Source organism: Plecotus auritus, assembly GCF_963455305.1.
Source record: "Plecotus auritus genome assembly, chromosome: 1".
NCBI lineage: Eukaryota > Metazoa > Chordata > Mammalia > Chiroptera > Vespertilionidae > Plecotus > Plecotus auritus.
The window spans coordinates 240,400,173-240,419,992 of NC_137770.1; the positions used below are offsets into that span (position 1 = coordinate 240,400,173).

The following is a 19,820-nucleotide window of genomic DNA, read 5'->3' on the forward strand; positions in this document are numbered from 1 at the left end:
TTCAGGAAGATTTTTTTCTCTGACGGGAACAATATCTGTGGGCCTTGGAGCTAGATCCCCTCTCACAGCACCTCAGTTTTGAGCACACAGGTTACGTCCCAGCCAGTCAGCTGCTGGCCTGTTTCTGCACAGAGGAGCCCCAGCGCTCCACATTCAGAGGGCGCCAGAGCTCCCCCCCCCCCCCCCCCCGCCCCACCGCATCCCGCTCAGGGTCCTCGGAGCACATGGCTGTAAGTTCTATCTGAGGACCCAAGGTCCTGTGCAAGGACACAGGTCCACAGGGGCCACCTTAATAAGTATTAAGGACCATGTTAGTGAAAGCTTTCTGCGGTCACGTGGAGCCGGTCTCTCCCTGTACTTGGGAATGTTCTCAGGTTGTAATGATGTAAAGCAGAGATAAGTTTACTTCTTCCTCAATTCAATGCCAGAGCCCTTTGGGCCAGACAAGGCCAATAAAAACAAAAGCTAATCTCCAGAGTCAAAATGCAGTCCTCCTCAGTTTTACACTCATTCCATGTTAAGCACCCTCTTTTTTTTTTTTTTCTTAATGAATTTCACAAAGCTCCTTAACCTGACACTGCTCCGACATGCAGTAGCCAAGACCACATTGCCATGACAAACCCTACGTCCCTTTACCTTTCCACCTTGATTTCGGATTCCTACTGACCCCCAAGCCACCTTTCACCCGCTCCTGACAGTCACTGTGATGGTGATTCATGCCTCACCCAGCTGGTTTCCCCCGGGTTTTTCCAGTCAATCCAGCCCTCATCCCTGTTCATGAAGTAGTATTATGGCTTCCATGTTCTAGTTCTGAACCTGTCCGAGGAAGCAGAGGGAGGCTTGTGGGACAGTGTTTGTGAAGTCCACAATAGTGTCCAGTGTCTCCTAGGCCTGCACACTCACTCACTGCTCACTCCCTGACTCACCCAGAGCACCTTCCAGTCCTTCAAGCTCCATTCATGGCAAGTGCCCTACACAGGTGCACCATTCTTCTGTTTTATAGCGCATTGTTACTGTAGCTTTTCTATGTGTAGATGAATGAATACTTACCATGGGGTTCTGTTACATACAGTATTCCGTGCAATAGCCTGCCATAAAGACTTGTGGCCCAAGAGCAACAGGCTCTACCATGTGGCCTAGGTGTGCAGTAGGTTTGTGTAAGTTCACTCTTGTGATGTTCACACAATGACAAAATCGCCTAATGACGCATTTCTCAGAGCGTATGCCTGTCATTAAGCGGCATGTGACTGTGTTGATGTTGGGGTCAGGAGAAAAGAAGCCATCAGTCAAGGCTTAAGGAAGGGCCTTGTTTTTCTGCCCCTAAAAAAATGGTCCTGATTCATTACACGCCCTGGCATCCATTCGGTGCCACCTAGGCGTGAAGGCCACACCAGGCCCTGACCACACAGGGTCCAGGGGCAGTAGGACAGTGACTGGATCCAAGGCTTGCTGACCTCCTCAGCCGCAGTGTATGGGGACTGTGGCACACCCCGTCTCCTCCTCTGAGGATACAGCCAATACAGCTCAGTGGCAGCTCAGAACAGGAAGGCCAGTTGGAGACAGAGTGAGTGCTAGCAAGCAAGGCCGAGGACCTTATGGGGCATTTGGGGGCCCGGGGGTGAATAGTGCCCTGGGAAGGACGTCTGATTGAGAGTCTGGAAGAAGAGGGGTTGGGGTAGGAAGAAAACTTCCAACTCATTGCACCTAATACCGCACATACAGTAATGCTATTATTCAATCTTCTCGATACACGTGTGAAATAGGCGTTGTCCAGCTATTTACCCAACACGTGGCGTGGGCGGGGACACTGTGCCAGACCCTGGGGAGACAGCAGCAAACAAACACCAAGCCGCCCTCCCATGCAGCTCACCTCCTAGTGGGGAGCAGGCAAGAAAGAGTGGGATGAACAGCACAGCTACCTCAGGGGCAGCGAGGGGTGTCGTCAGGCAAGGCCTCGGAGCTGTGCCATGTCGGGGGCTGAGGCCCCAGGCCAAGGGCACAGCCAGGCACAGCCGAGGGGAAGTGTGTTCAGCTCAGCACGGGGTGGCAAATTGTTACCAGCCACGCTGGGCACTTTGGATGCTGTTCTGAGTGGGGGGTTGAGATGAGGACCATTCTGGGCTTTTAAGCAAAGGAGTGACAGCTACAAATGGCTCTGGCTTCCATTGTGAGAGGGTCCCTTTGGCCTCTGGGTGGAGAATTAGCCCAAGGCAGGCAGGAGAAAGAGCAGGGGGCACGTATGGCCCCTCGTTTACAGATGAAGACTTGGAGGTGATCTGGCATATACTGTGGACACTCGATAAAACTACCTTGTGAGTTGAATAGAACACTTGCACCAAGGTCCTGCAGCTAATATGTGGGAAGAACACGAGTCAAACTTCTGATTGCCTCAGGACTTGAACTCCAGGGTTGGTTCAGCCCCAGATAATGATGGTGCATGAAAGAGCTATTTCGTTTCCTTGGGCCTCAGTTTTTCCAGCTATAAAAAGAGACAGGTAAACACTGAAGGCCTTACCTGAGTTCCATGCCCCGTAGGGGCTCCCCAAATTCATCTGACCGCAAGAACCTTCCAGGCTGTGGGGCTTCTTAGGATTACTTATTCTTGGCCTCGCTCCAACCTGCAGAATGACGACTCCAGAAGGTCGACTTGGGATCCTCTTTCTGTTTGTTAGTCTAACCAAGAGCCCCAATTCTTATCACGAACTAAGTGTTGGAAACACATTTCAGTAGGACTTCTCCTCAGAGGAGGCTCCCCAAAGAGAAGGGCAGGCAGGAGCTCAAGATGTGACTGCAATGACTATTTCAACTCTACCAGCTGCTTCTCAAATGTCTCCTTTCTTTTATAAAAAGCAGCTCTGCAACTGAAGCCTGATGTTTATTTATACGAATTATTTTGGGGTCCTCATGGAAGGTTCCTGACTTTCCACCGAGAGTGCAGTTTCCAGGACAACTCTAAATAGTACTGCCCTGAAGAACAGTGACCAGATCCAAATGAAGGAGCACCCACAGGGGGACAGGCAAAGGCAGGGAAGCTCTCAACAGCCCCCAAAGGAGAGACAGAAGCCAGGGAGGTTAACCAACTTACCTGGAGGCACAGAGCTGGGTGGTAGAGATGGGGCCGGATCCAGCTCTCTGTGCCCCTGGCTGGCATTTTTCCTTCTCAACCCCGAGAGTGTGCCAAGGCAATGTGGCTTCTGCACAGAAACTGTGATGCTCACACTGCAGAGCAACAGGTGCCCCAGAAACATCACATCCGTGAGCAGGGCATGGCACACAGTAGGTAGTCAATTGATAGGGGTTAACTGATGAACCAGCCCCACTCTCTTATCACCCTGATCTGGGAACAGGGCACTTTTCAGATGATTTCTTACTGCCTTGTTGGAGTAAATCTATGGAATACTTATCCCACTAGTGAAATAAAAACATGTTGGATGATTTAAAAAAATAATCAATGCGCCTGGCCAGCTTGGCCCAGTGGTTGAACATCTACCTATGAACCAGAAGGTCAAGGTTTAATTCCCAGTCAGTCAGGGCACATGCCCAGGTTGCTGGCTCAATCCCCAGTGTGGGTCATGCAGGAGGCAGCTGATCAATGATTCTATCTCATCATTGATGTTTTTCTCTCTCTCCCTTCCTCTCTAAAATCAATGAAAATATATTTTAAAAAATATTAATCAATGCAGAATCAAGGGAGGCAGACTGAGTCTCATGCTGTCATTCCCTTACCTCGCAGAACCTCAGTTTCCTCATCTGGAAAATGGGCATGATGCCTCTATCATTGTGGTGTTGGTGAGGATTAGATGAGGGCCTGCACATGCCTGGCAATAAGCGTTGGTTAAATGAAAGAATGGATAAGTGAATGACAGGGAGGAAGTGGTTTGTTCAGTCCTGGGTTGGGAATTTGTCCTCTGTTCTCACATTCTTTATCAAGTGCGCAGCAACTATAGCTGGACATTTCCTGAATGAAGAGTCTGTGGTTGTGGGGTCGGGGGAGGGAGAGTGTGAGTCCAAACACACCTACTAACAAAGGCAGAAATGAAGGACAAATAAAGATGTCCCCACAGAACTCACCATCTTCTATTTTTTAAATTTTATTTTATTTAAAATAATTTTTTTAAATATATATTTTTATTGGTTTCAGAGAGGAAGGGAGAGGTAGAGAGGGATGGAAACATCAATGATGATAGAGAATCATTGATCAGCTGCCTCCTGCATGCCCCATACTGGGGATCAAGCCCGCAACCTGGGCATGTGCCCTTGACTGGAATTGAATCCGGGACCCTTCAGTCCACAGGCTGACACTCTCTCCACTGAGCCAAACCAGCTAGGGCCCATCTTCTATTGAATGTGATATATTGGCATTTTATTGTTATGGGGAAATTTGGCTATGAGTGACATAAAACCTAAAACAGCAGTGGCTTAAACCCCGTGGAAGTTTATTTGTCATTTGTGATCACAGTGGCGGGAGGAAGCCACAGGATGAGATGGAGGGGAGACACTTTGACACTTGACAAGTTCACTTTGAGGAAATTAACCCATTGGTGGTTATATCCCTCTAACAGAGGGTGTCACCAAGGCAAAAGAGAGACTCCCTCAGTTCTGAACCCCTCAGGGACGCACGTGGGACTGAGGGAGAACCCCTCAGGGACGCACGTGGGAAGAGGTGGAGAGTAAAAAGCTGGGACGGAGACAGGAGAAAGCAGGTGGGGGTAGAGACCCCGAGAGTAACACGGAGCAGCCTCGGAGAAGAGGGTCAGGAGGGAATATTCATGAGCACTAATGGTGTCCACTCATAACATCCTCACAGTAACTGTAAAGCAAGTGCTGTTATTCTCATTTTGTCAATGGCAAATCTGAAAGTCTGAGACCATGTGCCCAAACCACTCAATACGCTGTAGACGTGGGCTCTGCGTGGAAGTCTGTTTGGCCACAAACCCCACATTCTTCCTCCAATGCTGGCTACACCTTCACCTGGAGCTGACCCTGCAGGGACACCCTTGTCATAAAAAAAAAAAAAAAAAAAAAAGGCTTCTGGAACCTGCTGCTGCAGAGCAATGCCTCCTGGATGCACGATGATTGCAAAGGCCTCTGAGACGCCACAGTCCACGCCATGCGTGGTGTGGGCTGTTCCAAGGGGCAGCCAGAGGGCTGGCGCGGAATCGAAGCTGACTCAGGAGGCAGGGAGGCGGGGAGCTTACCCTAAGCTCTCATGAGCCTCTTAATGACAGCCAGACACTAACCATGAGTGACAGCACCCGTTTCCTGGCCTTCGTGTGAGACTCAGCATGGAATGACTCCCGGAGCTGCCCAATGTGGTATCCTCACCAATACCACAATGATAGAGGCATCATGCCCATTTTCCAGATGAGGAAACTGAGGTTCTGCGAGGTAAGGGAATGACAGCATGAGACTCAGTCTGCCTCCCTTGATTCTGCATTGATTAATATTTTTTAAAATATATTTTCATTGATTTTAGAGAGGAAGGGAGAGAGGGAAAAACATCAATGATGAGATAGAATCATCACACAGGCACGGCGGTGTGTCTGTTAACAAGTAACTTAACGGTTCTCTCCTAGCGTAAAATATTAAGCTCCCTGTGAATCACAGACTTGCTCAGACACAGAGCTGACCTCAGGGGAGTAAAACGAATCACAGCCCGGGAGACGGCCGGAAGACTCTCAGAGGTCCCACTCTTTGGTCAGGAAACGGAGGCCCGGAGGTAGGAGTTGGCTCCCTATGCCCATGGATCTGGTAGAAGGCAGAGTCCATTCTAAAACATCCAGCTCTTGACCCCAGTTGGCACTTGGCATTGGTCCACAGGCCCAGAGCAAAAGAGACGTCCACTTAAATTAACCTGGGGGCACGACCTCAGAAACACCGCCTCTCACCTCCCGGGGCATTCCCTTCTCTGGGTTTGTAGTTCTCAGCACCACGGGGAGCGATCTGCTCGGTTGACTCGCTTTCAAGTTTTTCTGTCCATCTCCCAAACTAGCCGGTAAGCTCTGCTTTCCTGTCGTGGTCCCTGCTGTGACCTGAACACTTGAGGTGACACCTGGCACAGGAAGAGGTACTCAATAAATATTTGCAGAAGGAAGGGTGGGAGAAAGAGAGAGACGAAAGAAGGAAGAGGAAATTACCACCTACTAGGTATCAAGACCTCTGTACATGATCACGATTTCATTTCCTTGGTGTATTGATTTTATACCTCACTTCCTTTCTAAAACCCCTGGAGGCAGCTATAGGCACAGGCAGGCCCATTTCCTGTGAGGAAACAGGTCCAGAGAGACAAAGTGATGGGTCTAAAGTGACTCAGCCAACAAGTAGCAAAGCAGGATTTGAACCCAGGTGAGGGTGCTTATACCACATTATTCCCTCAGTGTGTATTGATTGAGAGCCCACTCTGTGCCAGGGGGTATTGTAATGAACAAAGCAGATAAAGACCCCATCCTTGCAGAACTTACAGTTTTCGGGAATCTAAAATTTCAGTGACGCGTAATAGAGGAAGGGGCATGGAGCCTTTCTGAGGTTGCCGTCTGGGGCTGAGCCATGTACTACTGTCTCTGTGTCTGTCTCACATTTTACCATATGGAGCAGGGAGCTGGGGTCTTGAGGATGATGGAGAAGGAGGCATGGAGCCTCTTCCCTGGCTGCCTCCATGAGACATTTCAGGGTTTGAGTCCTTTTGATCAGAGGGGATTATCTTCAATGGTAAATGAAATATTTAGAGTGATGGTGGCCTTGATGAATGGTAACTGTTAGTCTTACTATGAGACTAACAAAGATCAACCTGGGTCTGTGAAATTCACTTTCCTTCTCTGGAAAATGGGGTGACAGTACTCCCTCAGGAGGGTTCAGTTTAATAAGAGGATGTATGGCAAACACTCGGCTCATAGCTTGACAGATAGTAGACAGCCAAGGATGGCAGCAGCAAGCACACCACACAGCCGGGTACACTTCCTCTTTCAGCACTCTACTGCTGTTAGCACATTTATTGGTCTTCTAAACTTACAGCTTCATTTAATTCCTCTGTTTTCTTTAGAGATTTATGGAAGCCCTGTTACGTGCCAGGCACTTTCTCATGAGGCCATGGGAAATATAACCGCCAGTCCCTCTATTCTGTTTTCTGAATGCTTCTGTGCTCAGGCATAGCCAGGTGCTAGGCTCGACTCAGGACAAGCCTCCAGCACAGGATGCTTGTGAATGCCCCACTGGAGGAACACAGGGAAGTGAGCTCCTGTCCTGAAATGACTCATTTTGCAATTCTTCCAGGAAAGCTGGCATTGGGGGTGACATGGCATCAATGTGGGGACAGGTAGACAGCATAAGAAGGTCAGTTCGCTTAGATGCACCGGTATGCTTCAGATCTTGACCACAGTCCTCAATCTTTGCCGAAACTGATCCCAGAGACGCCTCTTTAATATCTATAATAATATAAGCGTAATATGCTAATTAGATTGGACAGCCAAACAACCTTCCGGACGACCTTCCCAATGAAGCCGGGGCTACGAGGGCCGAGCCCCTTGCACAAATGTCATGCATCGGGCCTCTGGTATCTGATAAGATGTACCCAAACTCAATAATGTCTCCGGTGACTTAAAAAAAAAATCAAACTCTAGATTTTGAATATTTTTGGTGGTCACAGTTTGGGAGGGGGTGCTGCTTATATCTGGTGGGTAGAAGTCCGGGATGCTCTCAAGCATCCTACAAGGCACCCCACAACACCAAGAATTATCCAGCCCAAAACGTCAAGAGTGCTAAGGCTAAAATTCCCTGGTCTGGAACAATTGTCTCGTTTGTAATTTTCTTTCCCCCCATAATGAAAACCATTTTGGAAATCTCCTTCGGAATTATCCAGATATGGCAAGGAAGAGATTAGTCAGCCTCTCTGTTTTATCCATCTCCGAGCACAATTCATGCACAAATAAATACTCCACCCACCAACTCTTCATACATGTCCCCCTCCACCTCCCCCACTCCCCATCCTTCCTGGGTAAGGTCGTTCCTTGAGAATCTCATAAATTCTCAAGATGGAGGTGAGAACCACACCTTATAAACATTAGAGCCTACATCCCAGCCACTATGCTTGATCTTTACCACCCTTAAGACTGTTAATTAAAAAGAACAAACCACTGTGTGTTCTCAGCAGTCAAACGGTGATTGTAACCTAACTTTTTTGAATTATCTCCCTTGGTCCCTGGCAGTTCTTTGGAGCCTCTAGTCCCAGATTGTTCTGAGTGGGGAGGGGATTGGAAGAAAAGTTAACAGGAACCTTTGGGGTGAGGCTTGCAAAATCTCAGTCCCAGTGAAGGGCAGGCTTAGAGGTAACTATGCATTTCCTGCTTCTAGCACTTACTTGCATTTTAATTTTAAAAAAATAATGTTTAAAATTTGCTGTTTGCCTTCCTAGAGATCATAAGCTCCACTAAGGCTTCTACATTATAATTTTCAAGAAACTGAAGACATGATTCCCATGCAAATATATAGTGGACACATATCAAAGATTTTACTCAATTCATTAGTTAATGGCGAACCAGTAAGATGTTATGATTGGTTCAAAGGATTCTTTGAAGAACAGACATTTATATAGGCAATCAGGAATGCTGACATGATTTTTTTTTTTTTTTAAATTTGATTTTAGAGAAAGGAAGGGAGGAGAGAGAAACATCAATCAGCTGCCTCCTGCCCACCCCCTACTTGGGATTGAGCCCAAAACTTGGGCATGTCCCCTGATCAGGAATCGAACCAGTGACCTCTTGGTCTGTGGGATGATGCCCAACCAACTGAGCCACACTGGCCAGGCATGACGTTTTGCTAACAGTTGCAAAACTTGTCCCTATCATATAGGGCAGTGGTCGGCAAACTCATTAGTCAACAGAGCCAAATATCAACAGTACAACGATTGAAATTTCTTTTGAGAGCCAAATTTTTTAAACTTAAACTTCTTCTAACGCCACTTCTTCAAAATAGACTCTCCCAGGCCGGGGTATTTTGTGGAAGAGCCACACTCAAGGGGCCAAAGAGCCGCATGTGGCTCGCGAGCCGCAGTTTGCCGACCACTGCTATAGGGCAACAAAATTCTATGCTTGGGATCATCTTTGACCCAGTGATAGAAATGAAATGAAATGATCTGTACTGGAGAACATTCATTTTGAAAAGCTTTTACATATAAAGTAACAGTTGAGAAAAGTTCACAGAAAAGATAAAATCTTTTTATTTTATTTTAAAATCTTTATTGTTGACAGTATTACATATGTCCCCCTTTTTTCCCCATTGATCCCCTTCTGGTCTGCGTCCCTCCCTCTCCCCCCAACCTTCATCACACTGTTATATGTGTCCATGAATTATGCATATATGCATACAAGTTCTTTGGTTGATCTCTTCCCACCTACTAACCTACCCCCGCCTTCCCTCTGAGATTTGACAGCCTGTTCCATGCTTCTGTGTCTCTGGATCTATTTTGTTCATCAGGTTATTTTGTTCATTAGATTCCACATATGAGTGCGATAATGTGATACTTGTCTTTCTTTGACTGGCTTATTTCACTTAGCATAATACTCTCCAGGACCTTCTATTCTCTCTCAAAGGGTAAGAGATCCTTTATTATTATTATTATTATTATTATTATTATTATTATTGCTGCATAGTCTTCCATGATATAAATGTATCACAGCTTTTGTATCTACTTATCTACTGATGGGCACTTGGACTGTTTCCAGATCTGAGCGATTATAAATTGTACTGCTATGAACATAGGGGTGCATATATTTTTTCTAGCTGGTATTTCCGGTTTCTTAGGCTATATTCTTAGAAATGGGATCACTGGGTCAAATGGCATTTCCATATTTAATTTTTTGAGGGAAAAGGTAAAATCTTATTGCTGTTATATCTATCGGAAAAAAATGTTCAATCTTGCTCTAGGAGAAATGCAAATTAGATTTAGGCAATAGTATTTTTACTTCTCATACTGTCCAAGATCAAAGAGTTTGATGACATAATATGTGGATGAGGATGTAAGAAAGAAGAAATTCCAATATATTGCAGATAGAAGTATAAAGTAGAGGATCCCTTGAAATTATGACAATAGCCATCAAAATTACAAATGCACTTGCTTTTTAGTTCTGTGTTCTTTTTTAAAAATATTTTTTTCTATTACAGTTTATATACAATGTCACATTAGTTTCAGGTGTACACCCCAGTAATTAGACATCATATAACTTACTCAGTGTTGTCCCAATCTATCTCATACACATCTGACACCATACATGAGCTACAAAGCAATCTGCAGATGGCTGCTAATTGTGCTGGGCATGGAGGTGCCCAGGAGAGGCCAAACTTCGAACCAAGGCTGGGGCCATGTAGTGAGAGGTACGTGCCATGCCAAGTCCAGATGCTACTTGTTTGAAAGGTTTTTCGAAAGTCTGAAGCATGAGCCAAGACAAGCTATTTATATGGAAAAGCCACTGAAAATAGTTTGGATGGGCCCGCAAGTTGAGTGGTATGGGGTCTCAGGGAATCATCAGGGTGAGGCCAATAGTGTTAGCCAGATTGATGGAGACTCAGATATGGTGCCTGCCTGCCAGCTCTGTGGAGGGAGGGCTTAGAAAAGGAACAATGGCCTATGCCAGTGCACTTCTGACCCCAGGCCAGATCTGGTTCGAAAGCCTCCCCTTTAGCCCTCATCCTGATGCTAGACAATTCAGTTCCTCCCCCTATATCCCTGGTGCCCTTCAAACTGCTGCCCCAGCATTGCAGGTCAGAGGATAGGAGTCTGAGTAAGTCTTTGTGTAGCCCTTTAAGAGGAATGCCTGGGACTCTTGCGGCCCTCCTTCTCCCTCAGCCTCAATTCCCGCTGGTTTTTACAGGCAGCAATTGTGGGGACTTTTCTTCCTGGCACTGGAACCTGGGCTGGGACTCTCACTCCTTAGGGGGGACTCCACAGCCAAGATATCCTTCCCAATTTTTATCCACCACATGTGGGTATGGGCTCAGCCCTTCCAAGTCTCTGCATCTCCTACCAGTCTCCATGTGGCTTCTTTAAATCTGTAGTTGTAGGACTTTCATTCAGCTAGATTCCAGATGGTTCTGAATGATGGTTGTTCTGTAGTTTACTCGTAATTTTGCTCCGGTTGTGGGAGGATGAGGGTACCGCATTTACCTCCTCCATCTTGACTGGAAGTCCCCAATCCTGTTTTTCTAAAGGGTCATAAACTGCTATTTTTGTTGGTCTTTTTTTTTTTTAACGTAATTGTTTGTGGTAGGAATTGTCAGATTAATACAGCACTGTTTTTCTCTCTCTCCCTTCCTCTCTAAAATCAATGAAAATATATTTTAAAAAATATTAATCAATGCAGAATCAAGGGAGGCAGACTGAGTCTCATGCTGTCGTTCCTTAGAGTAATTAATATGCTTCTAACCTATTGTGTTTCAGTCTTAGTAACTCAGATAAACATACCCAAAGTCCTTCATAAGAAACATCTTGTCAAAGACTTCGTTCAGATTGTTGAATGACCAAGCGCTGGGTAATCTGACAATAATTCATCTCAATCAACACCTCATTTCCAGTGTCACAGAACCCTGATAACTTCGTTGACACTCAATCTTCTTATCCCTGTGGTAGTGTAATTTTCCTTTACTGTGGTTCACTGTTTGACCCAGCACTACCGAGCAGACTTGATGACAGAGACGTCCTCTATCTGCACTGCCCTAATGGAAAACTCCAGCCCCAGGTGGTCATTGAGCCGGGCTCCTGGTCCAGTGAGAAATGTGAAGGCCTGGGGGTCTGGAACACTGGCAGTTAGTGATGGAACTGGAGTGAATCTCCTGCCTCTTGCTGGGATGCCATGGTGCCTCATGCTTAGATTTCATTTGGGCAGGAAAAATGAGGAGCAGTTTCAGAGGGGGAGACTTAATTTTTGCTTCTAATGACTGTGTGTGTGTATGGACATAACATCACCCCCTTTTATCCTTGCATAGAAATTCAGATGCACTGAAAATGCAGGGCTATAGGATTAGGGCCCTGAGCCAAACTGGAACCAAACAAATCATGGGGCCCGGTCACTGTCTGCCCTAGACTGCTCAGACCAGATCTTAATCTTGTGCCCTGTGTTTATTGTTTATTCATTCACCGATGGAACACCTATGATGGCCTAGGTAGGATAGGATTTGTGGGTAATGAAAATGGATAAAAATAGCTGGAGCATATTGTCTACTGGGGAGCACAAGCCTCGATGGTCTCACCTATCTTTGGGTGTCTCATGTGTTAGGGCGCTGGAGGCCAGATGTGGGTTCGAAATTAGTGCTTCACTTACCAGCTCTGGGACTTTGGACAAATGACTGAGATGATTTTAGCCTTCTCTTTAAGGTGGAGAGAGAGTGTGCTGCCGCTGTTGCTAAGATCACATAAAACAATGCACTTAAAGCACTTAGCACAGTGCCTCCTTCATAGCAAACACCCACTGAGCCTTAGCGCTCACCACTGCTACTACTGTTGTGGGTATTATTATTACGAGTAGAAATAAAAATGAGCCTGGCTCATTCTTATTCTCTTCATTTTTTCAGATGAGGAAACAGTGAGATGAAGCAGCCAAAGTCACAGTGGTGAAAAGGGTCTGGACCAAAATTTGAGGCAGGTCAGAGCTGGCTGCTCTCCGGAGGGAGGATTCACCTCTGGGCCCCACCCCCAGAGGCTGCCTCTGAGCAGGGGCGCTGGGGCCTCTGAACAGGGGCGCTGGGGCCTCTGACCAGCGGGGGCTTCAGAAGGGGACCATCAGGCCTCTGAGAAGCCTCTGGTACCACCTGCCCTGCCATGCCTGTGGTGTAACTTTCAGAAGTTTCCTGAAATAGTAGTAGTTGTCCTGGAAGGATGCATTTTCAGGATGAGTTTAAACTTTAACTCCAAGTTGCCAGCACCTGTTTTTTTGTGTGTGTGTGTTTAAATGCTCATTCAAGGGTATTTTTTTCCATGGATTTTTAGAGAGAGTGGAAGGGAGGAAGGAAGAGAGAGACAGAGAGAGAGAGAGAGAGAGGTGAAAGTGACACATGGATTGGTGCCCCCTCTCCCCTTGTCCCCCCTCCCTGGCTCCCTGGGCTGACATCAGCCTGCCACCCTTCTATACGCTGGCCAGCTCTCTAACCACTTGGGCACACCCGCCAGGCACCAGCACTTGTTCGGTAGATTCTGGGGAAAGTAAAAGAGCCCCAAGTTATAATGTTCCTGTCCATCACTCAGTGGTCTGTCTGTTCATCCATCTCTCGGTCCATGTTACAAACATTAAACACCTACAGTGAACTAGCCACATCTCGAAAGCGCTTTCCTTCATGCTTCTCATGTTTCCCATCAGACAGAATTCTCCATTCAGGACAGGGAGTGGGGAGTGAGAGGAGGTGCACAGCGTGAGTGGGAACCTCTTGGCCGAAGGTGCCCCAGGCGCAGCCAGGCAGCAGTGAGGGCTGTGGGGATGGCAGGCAGCTGGCAGTCCAGAGAGACCAGCATGAAGTGATTGATTAAGGCGCGGTGTGCTTCCTGTATGCCTACGCGGGAGAATGAGGCTTTATGCTGTTTTATGGCTCGGCCACCAGCATTGTGATTGGTACATCCTAAGGGACCCAAGGATTTGGGTGTTGTTTTGTTTTGGTAAATCATTTGTTCAAAGTCTGCCACGGCTGAGGGAGTCCCGGGGCAGAGTTGGAGCCAGACAGAGGCGGAGTCTGGAGAAGGGCTGAGGCACCCCAGCCCAGCCGAGGGCTCTGCCTGGTGGAGGAGGCGTGGGTGCGGAGCGCAGGGCGGGCGGGCGGGTGAGCGGGACTCCCGCCTCAGGAAACCGATGCGGTCCACGTGCCTGGGGGCCTCGTGTCCGTCTGGTCCAATGGGAGCGCGTCCAGAACCCCGGGCTTAGTCTCTTTAAACCCCCCGCAGGGTCCCCACCAGGCACCTGGCCGCACGCGCTGTCCCGGTGCAGGTGAGAACCTTTAAGGAAACTTGGACTTGAAGGCGGACTTACGGGAGCAGGGCGGGCACCAACAGGTCCCCCAGACCGCCGGCCTCGCTAGCGCCCCCCCCCTCCCCGACCCCCAGGGCAGACGTCTTTCCTGTCCTGCTGCCTCCTCCCTAGCCTCTCCGGAAGCCTCCCCAGTGGTCCCCACATAAATCATTCCTGAGCGGGCTGGAGAGCTGGGCTGAGGGGGGAGGGCGGCGCGGGCGGTGCTGGCTGAAGCGGGAGCGGGACCGGGTGCACGGTGAGTGGCCAAGTCCTTACCCCGAGCCTGGGAACCATCTGCGGACTCGGGGGGGGCGCATCCCCTTCTAGAAAACTGGGGTGGGGAATGGGGGACTGAGCAGCTCTTTCTGCGTCCCTCACCTCCCAGCTCCCCAAGACCCCGTGCCCCGACACCTAGGCAGGTGATGGGAACCCCCAAAGCGGCCAGGGAGCCAGAGGGGCTACAAGACGGGCGAGGTGGTCCTGGCACCCCGCCAGGGCGTGGACGCGCACTAACTTCGCAGGCTGCCTGGCGGGTCTTCTTTCCATCCCCTGGAGGCAAGCCTGCGGCTGTGGTCCCTGGTCCGGGCGCGAGCAGGCGGTGGGAGCGCGAACAGAACCAGGACCCGGACCCCCAAGGCCACAGAGTGGATCTCGGGAGGGCAGAGGCCCCGGGAGGCTCCTCAGGGGCTTGGGCGCTGTTGTGCGGCGAGGGGGTGCTGGGGGGGGGCGGGGGGACTCGGGGCACTGATCCTTCTTGCGGGTACGGGAAGGGGTCACCTTTCTCTGGTTTGCCACTTAGAATGCACTGTGCAAGCGACCATAGCAGGGGGAGCTCTGGGGTGCAGTGGGACCTGTCTCCGGCCTCCGCGGGGAGCTCACTAACCCGGGACTTGCAGCCTCCCCCTGCCCCCCTTGGGTTGCTCCACGCGCAGGGACCCACAGCTGTTTCGGGATGAGAACTAGGTGCTGGGGCGCCCCCGGCGGTGTGGCGCGGGCCAGGACAACAAAGGGACGCGTGGACAGAGGAAGCGCGCGGCGGTGAGGGAGAGTCGGAGAGTCGGGCGGAGGTCAGTTTCTCCGAAAGCCCACCTTCCGAGGGGCGAGGGATCCCATGCCTGGGTGGGGGGTACACCGCTCCGGGCCCCTTTCTTCTCGGCGACTCCGATCCGTGCCAACCCGGGCTGCGGAGCCACGCGCTTGGGGCAGCCAAGTTACTCGGGCAACCCCCTCCCATAGGAGGGGGCGGATTCCTGGAGTAGCTTCCCCCACCCGCCCGGCCGTCCAGTCTTTTGTGTCTTGCAGCCCATTCTTTTGAGGCTCCGGGGGAGGTGGGAATGGGGCGAAGGGGGCGGGCCAGGCTGCGTTGGAGGGGAGCGCAGGGGCCCCAGGCTTCCTGCAGAAACTGGTTGCGCCTGCAGCCCCCGGGCTGCTGACGTTCCCTGCCCTCCCTGCCCGGCTCCTATAAGGTTTTCCAGGCTCCTGTGGGCGGTGGGTGCCCTTGTAAGGAGAAGGTGTGCGATTGGGGTCCTTAAACCTACCCCTTACCCTGTGCTGCAACAGACCCGTGGACACTCAAGCAACTGCGCTCGTGCGTTAGGTTGAACTATATGAAGTTGCATTTTGGTGAGTGTGTGTGTGTGTGTGTGTGTGTGGCCACAAGACTGGAATATGGGCAACTTAATATGGATTTTTCTTTTCTCACTTACTTGGGAATTTTCACGTTTAAGATCCTTGGAGCTGTCCTGTCTTGTTAGGTGAGAGTATTGATGCTGGCAGGAGCAGTACAGACCCACCACTGACTGCCAGCTGTGTGCCAGGTGCCCAGCCTGCTGTGTCTTTAACCCTCCGGCACCATTGGCAATCCTGTTTCACAGAGGAGCGAAGGGAACCGCTGAGAGGGTAAGCAGCTGTCTCCGAGCTAATAAGTCAGACTCCAGCCTCCAGCCCCACTGTCTCCTCAGCAGTGCCCTTTAGTTGTGTTTTGTTTCCTTAATGCGTCTCATAATGTTTTTTACGAGCTTCCTTATGATTCCACGCTGGACTGTTTTGCAAGTGCATCAGAGGGCAGGTTAAATAATAAAACTTTAAACCAAACACTGTTTTGTTAACTGTTTAAAATATGACGAAGATAGGTTTTGCTCCCTCGGAGATTGGCTTTGTTACAAATGATAGAAGCCCCTCGGCCAGTGTGGCTCAGTGGTTGAGCATCGACCTATGAACCAGGAGGTCACAGTTCAATTCCCGGTCAGAACACATGCCCAGGTTGCAGGCTCGATCCCCAGTGTAGGGTGTGCAGGAGGCAGCCGATCCGTGATTCTCTCTCATTGTTGATGTTTCTGTCTCTGTCTCCCTCTCCCTTCCTCTCTGATATCAATACAAATACATATTTTTTTAAAAATGATGGAAGCCAACTCTGGATAACTGTATTGGGTTGGTATATGGCGGTGGCTCTCACCACGATGAGACGCTGAAGGTGGCTGCTGGCACTGCAGAATGGGGTAGAAACAGTCTGCCTCCATGTGCTGCTCCATGTGCAAACCCAGGAGTAAGCATCTGACTGGCTGAGCCTGACTTACCAGTGCACAGTTTGGGGGCCTCAGCTGGCCTTGCAGTGAGAGACTCGCAAAGGTGGGCTCAGAAGTTGGGAAGTTCCCACCACAGCCGTTCCCACCCCCAAACCCCAGGTGGCAAACATCTATACAGAAGACATCCCAGCAAATGTTCCAGCAAAAGAAAAAATGAAGCTGGATGGTCACCATGTTTGCTTTTATTTTGTTTTGTTTTCTTGTTAATCCTCGCCTGAGGATGCTTTCCCATTGATTTTTAGGGAGAATGGAAGAGAGAGGGAAAGACAGAAACATCGATGTGAGAGAGACATATCGATTTGTTGCCTCCTGCATGAGCCCTGACCAGGTCCCAGGCCGGGGAGGAGCCTGCAACCAAGGTATGTGCCCTTGACCAGAACCGAACTTGGGACCCTTTGGTCCACAGGCCGACGCTCTATCCACTGAGCAAAACCAGCTAGGGCCGTGCTTGCTTTTAAACCAGGGTGTGTGGTAGTGCTCAACTCTGGACGCCAGGCTCGTAATCATGGGAGGTGTCTGCTCGACATTCACATTCTTGGACGCCTTCCCCAGTTTGCACTCAGTGCATTTGGAGTGAAAACTAGGAATCTACATGCCATTTATTGGTCAGCCTAGGCAGGGAGATAGCACCCCAGAGAGCAGTGTCCAAAGCCTGTAAAGGTGAGGATCCCAGCAGGGAGTATGGCCCCCAGGAGGGCAGACCAGTTCTCCCGTTGGTAACGCCAGTAAGGACACCATGGCTGCCTGTGTTGCAGGAAGTAGCCACGAGCAACACAGCGCCTCCCTTCCAGAGGCCACAGGACTGCTCATAAGCAAGTGCTTGCTTGGCATGATTTCAAAATAGGTAAAACGATCATGTTGTGAGTCCATTTGATTTCAGCAGTCCTTATTGAGCACCTACTGTGTGCCTGACTCCATGGATGGGCACAGAGATAAGTAAGTCAGACACCCCACACAGCAGCCGGTCAGTTCCCTGCACTACGAGCCGGGGGGTTGGGAGCTTTTGCCTTTTTTTCTGTTGTCCTGAGGTTGCATTTGGGACAGAGGCAGGAATGAGCCAGGCAGCGGTCAGAAACAGTGCTGGCTTTCAAACCTGAGATGTTTTAAGAATCATTCACCAGGGGAGCTTGTTAAATAGGCAGATCAATGGCCTCATCTCTAGAACTTGGTTCTGATCATCTGCGTTTTGAATAAACACCCCCTTTATGTGGATGCAGCTGTTGGTCCATGAAGGTCTTCCGGGGTTTTCTGCGGGCAGTCCCGGGAGCTTCCCTCAGGCTACATTTGGTCTGATAGGCACGCACCCGGGCCTCTTGGCACAGCTGATGACAACGGGGGTGGAAACGTTGCTTTTGGACTTGGCTTTTATCAGCTGTCTAGTGTTTCAGGCGTAGTGAGATTTTAATTTTTTTTTCGAATGTATTCTGAACTTTAAGAGGAACCTCCACTTTGGATTAAGGAGTAAAGACACCCACCGACACTCCTACCTCCCAGCAGCGAGAAGCAGCTTCTCCTTTGGGACCTCCCTTTCCTGTGTTTCATGGACGGAGCCTGCAAGTCTGCTTATTCCTGGCTCTCCCACGGGCCCCCTGCCACTTCTCTCCTGCCGTGTCTCTCCCTGGCAGAGGCTTGGTGGCATTATCGGGAAGCCAGTCTTTCTTAGCAGCTGAGCCCTTAATCCTTCCAGCTGCTCTGCTCCCTGCCTGTCCTTTAGCAGAAAACAAGATGCGATTGTGGGTATGTGTGCGTAGTGTGTGTATTGTGTGGTATGTGTCCATATGTGTACAAGTGTTGTGTGTTAGTGTGTGCTGTGTGTATGGTGTGTTAGCATGTAGGGTGTCAATGTGTGGTGCATATGTACATGGTGTGTGTTAGTGTGTCCTCAAACTAACACACATGCAGGGGTCCTCAAACTACGGCCCGCGGGCCACATGCAGCCTGCCGAGGACATTTATCTGGCCCGCTGGGTGCCACTGCCTGTCCTGGTTAGCAGCCGACTTGTCCCGGGCCCGCAGTGCGCATAGGAATTTGTTCATAGTTTTTTTTTTTTAAACTATAGTCCGGCCCTCCAACGGTCTGAGGGACAATGAACTGGCCCCCTGTTTAAAAAGTTTGAGGACCCCTGGTGTACATGTGTGGTGTGTATGATATATGTATGTGGTGTGTGTATTCTGTGTGTCCATATCTGTATAGGGTAAAAGTAGGTTTACAGTTGTTTATATAGAAAATAACACAATAATCCTATATAATTAAAGGCTAATATGCAAATCAACAGAACAGCAGAACGACTGGTCGCTATGATGTACACTGACCACCAGGGGGAAGATGCTCAATGCAGGAGCTGCCCTCTGGTGGTCAGTACACTCCCACAGGGGGAGCGGGCTCAGCCAGAAGCCGGGCTCACAGCTGGCGAGTGCAGCAGCAGTGGTGGAAGCTGGAAGCCTCTCCAACCTCCGTGGCAGCGCTAAGGATGTCCTCCTGATGGCTTAGACCTAAGCCATCAGTAGGACAACCCCCGCGGGCTCCTGGACTACGAGAGGGCACAGGCTGGGCTGAGGAACTCCCCGCCCCCAAGTGCACAAATTTCTTGCACCAGGCCTCTAAGCAAGCGTTAAGACCGGACGATCAGCCAGTAGCTATGACATGCACTGACCACCAGGGGACAGATGCTCAATGCAGGAGATGCCCCCTGGTGGTAAGTGCACTCCCACAGCTAACCTCCTGTGGCCAGCCAACCTCCCGTGGTCCCTCCCCCTGGCCGGCCCCGATTGGCCAGGAGGGACCCCACCCATGCACAAATTCATGCACAGGGCCTCTTGTTAATAAATAATAATATAAGAATAAACTCTGTTTTATGTATTCACAACTAGAAACCTGTATTTATGGGTATTGGTGTGTTCTGTGTGTACAGGTAGTGTGTCAGTGTGTGGTTTATGTGTACATGGTATGTGTGTGTGCAGTGTTTGTGGTGTGTGTGCATGTACACAGCTGCCTGCCTGCTTAGAGTAGCCCATTCACGTCTGAATAACCACACACATCCCTTGTTTCGTACTTTCTCCTGCCCTGTGCGACCCAGAGATTCCCAGACGAAAGGGACTTGCAAAAGCTGCCACTCTGTCCTCTTCTTCATTCTCTCTGGAAAGGGTTTGAGGGCCAAGCAGAGCCCGGGTTCCTGTTGGAAGCAGTGCAGGCTGGGACACTGCAGAGCCTGAGGACAGGGGTTTGCAGCGGCTGTGCCTGGCAGGGAGATTGCCTT

The 19,820-nt window shown here is 49.7% G+C and overlaps 1 protein-coding gene across 8 annotated transcripts in view; it reads left to right on the forward strand.

Annotated features, from left to right (window-relative positions):
* Nucleotides 1-13,998: 13,998 nt before the first annotated feature.
* The window catches only part of PROM1 (prominin 1), a 95,031-nt gene continuing 89,209 nt past the window's right edge, over nucleotides 13,999-19,820 (forward strand). For 6 of the 8 annotated variants that reach the window (XM_080668271.1, XM_080668273.1, XM_080668274.1 and 3 more), the window contains exon 1: nucleotides 13,999-14,235. The gene's annotated coding sequence lies outside the window, so the exon portion shown is untranslated. Of the gene's footprint in view, nucleotides 14,236-14,940; nucleotides 15,047-19,820 lie in introns of those variants that run through there. The other 2 variants (XM_080668277.1, XM_080668275.1) reach the window with 2 other exon arrangements.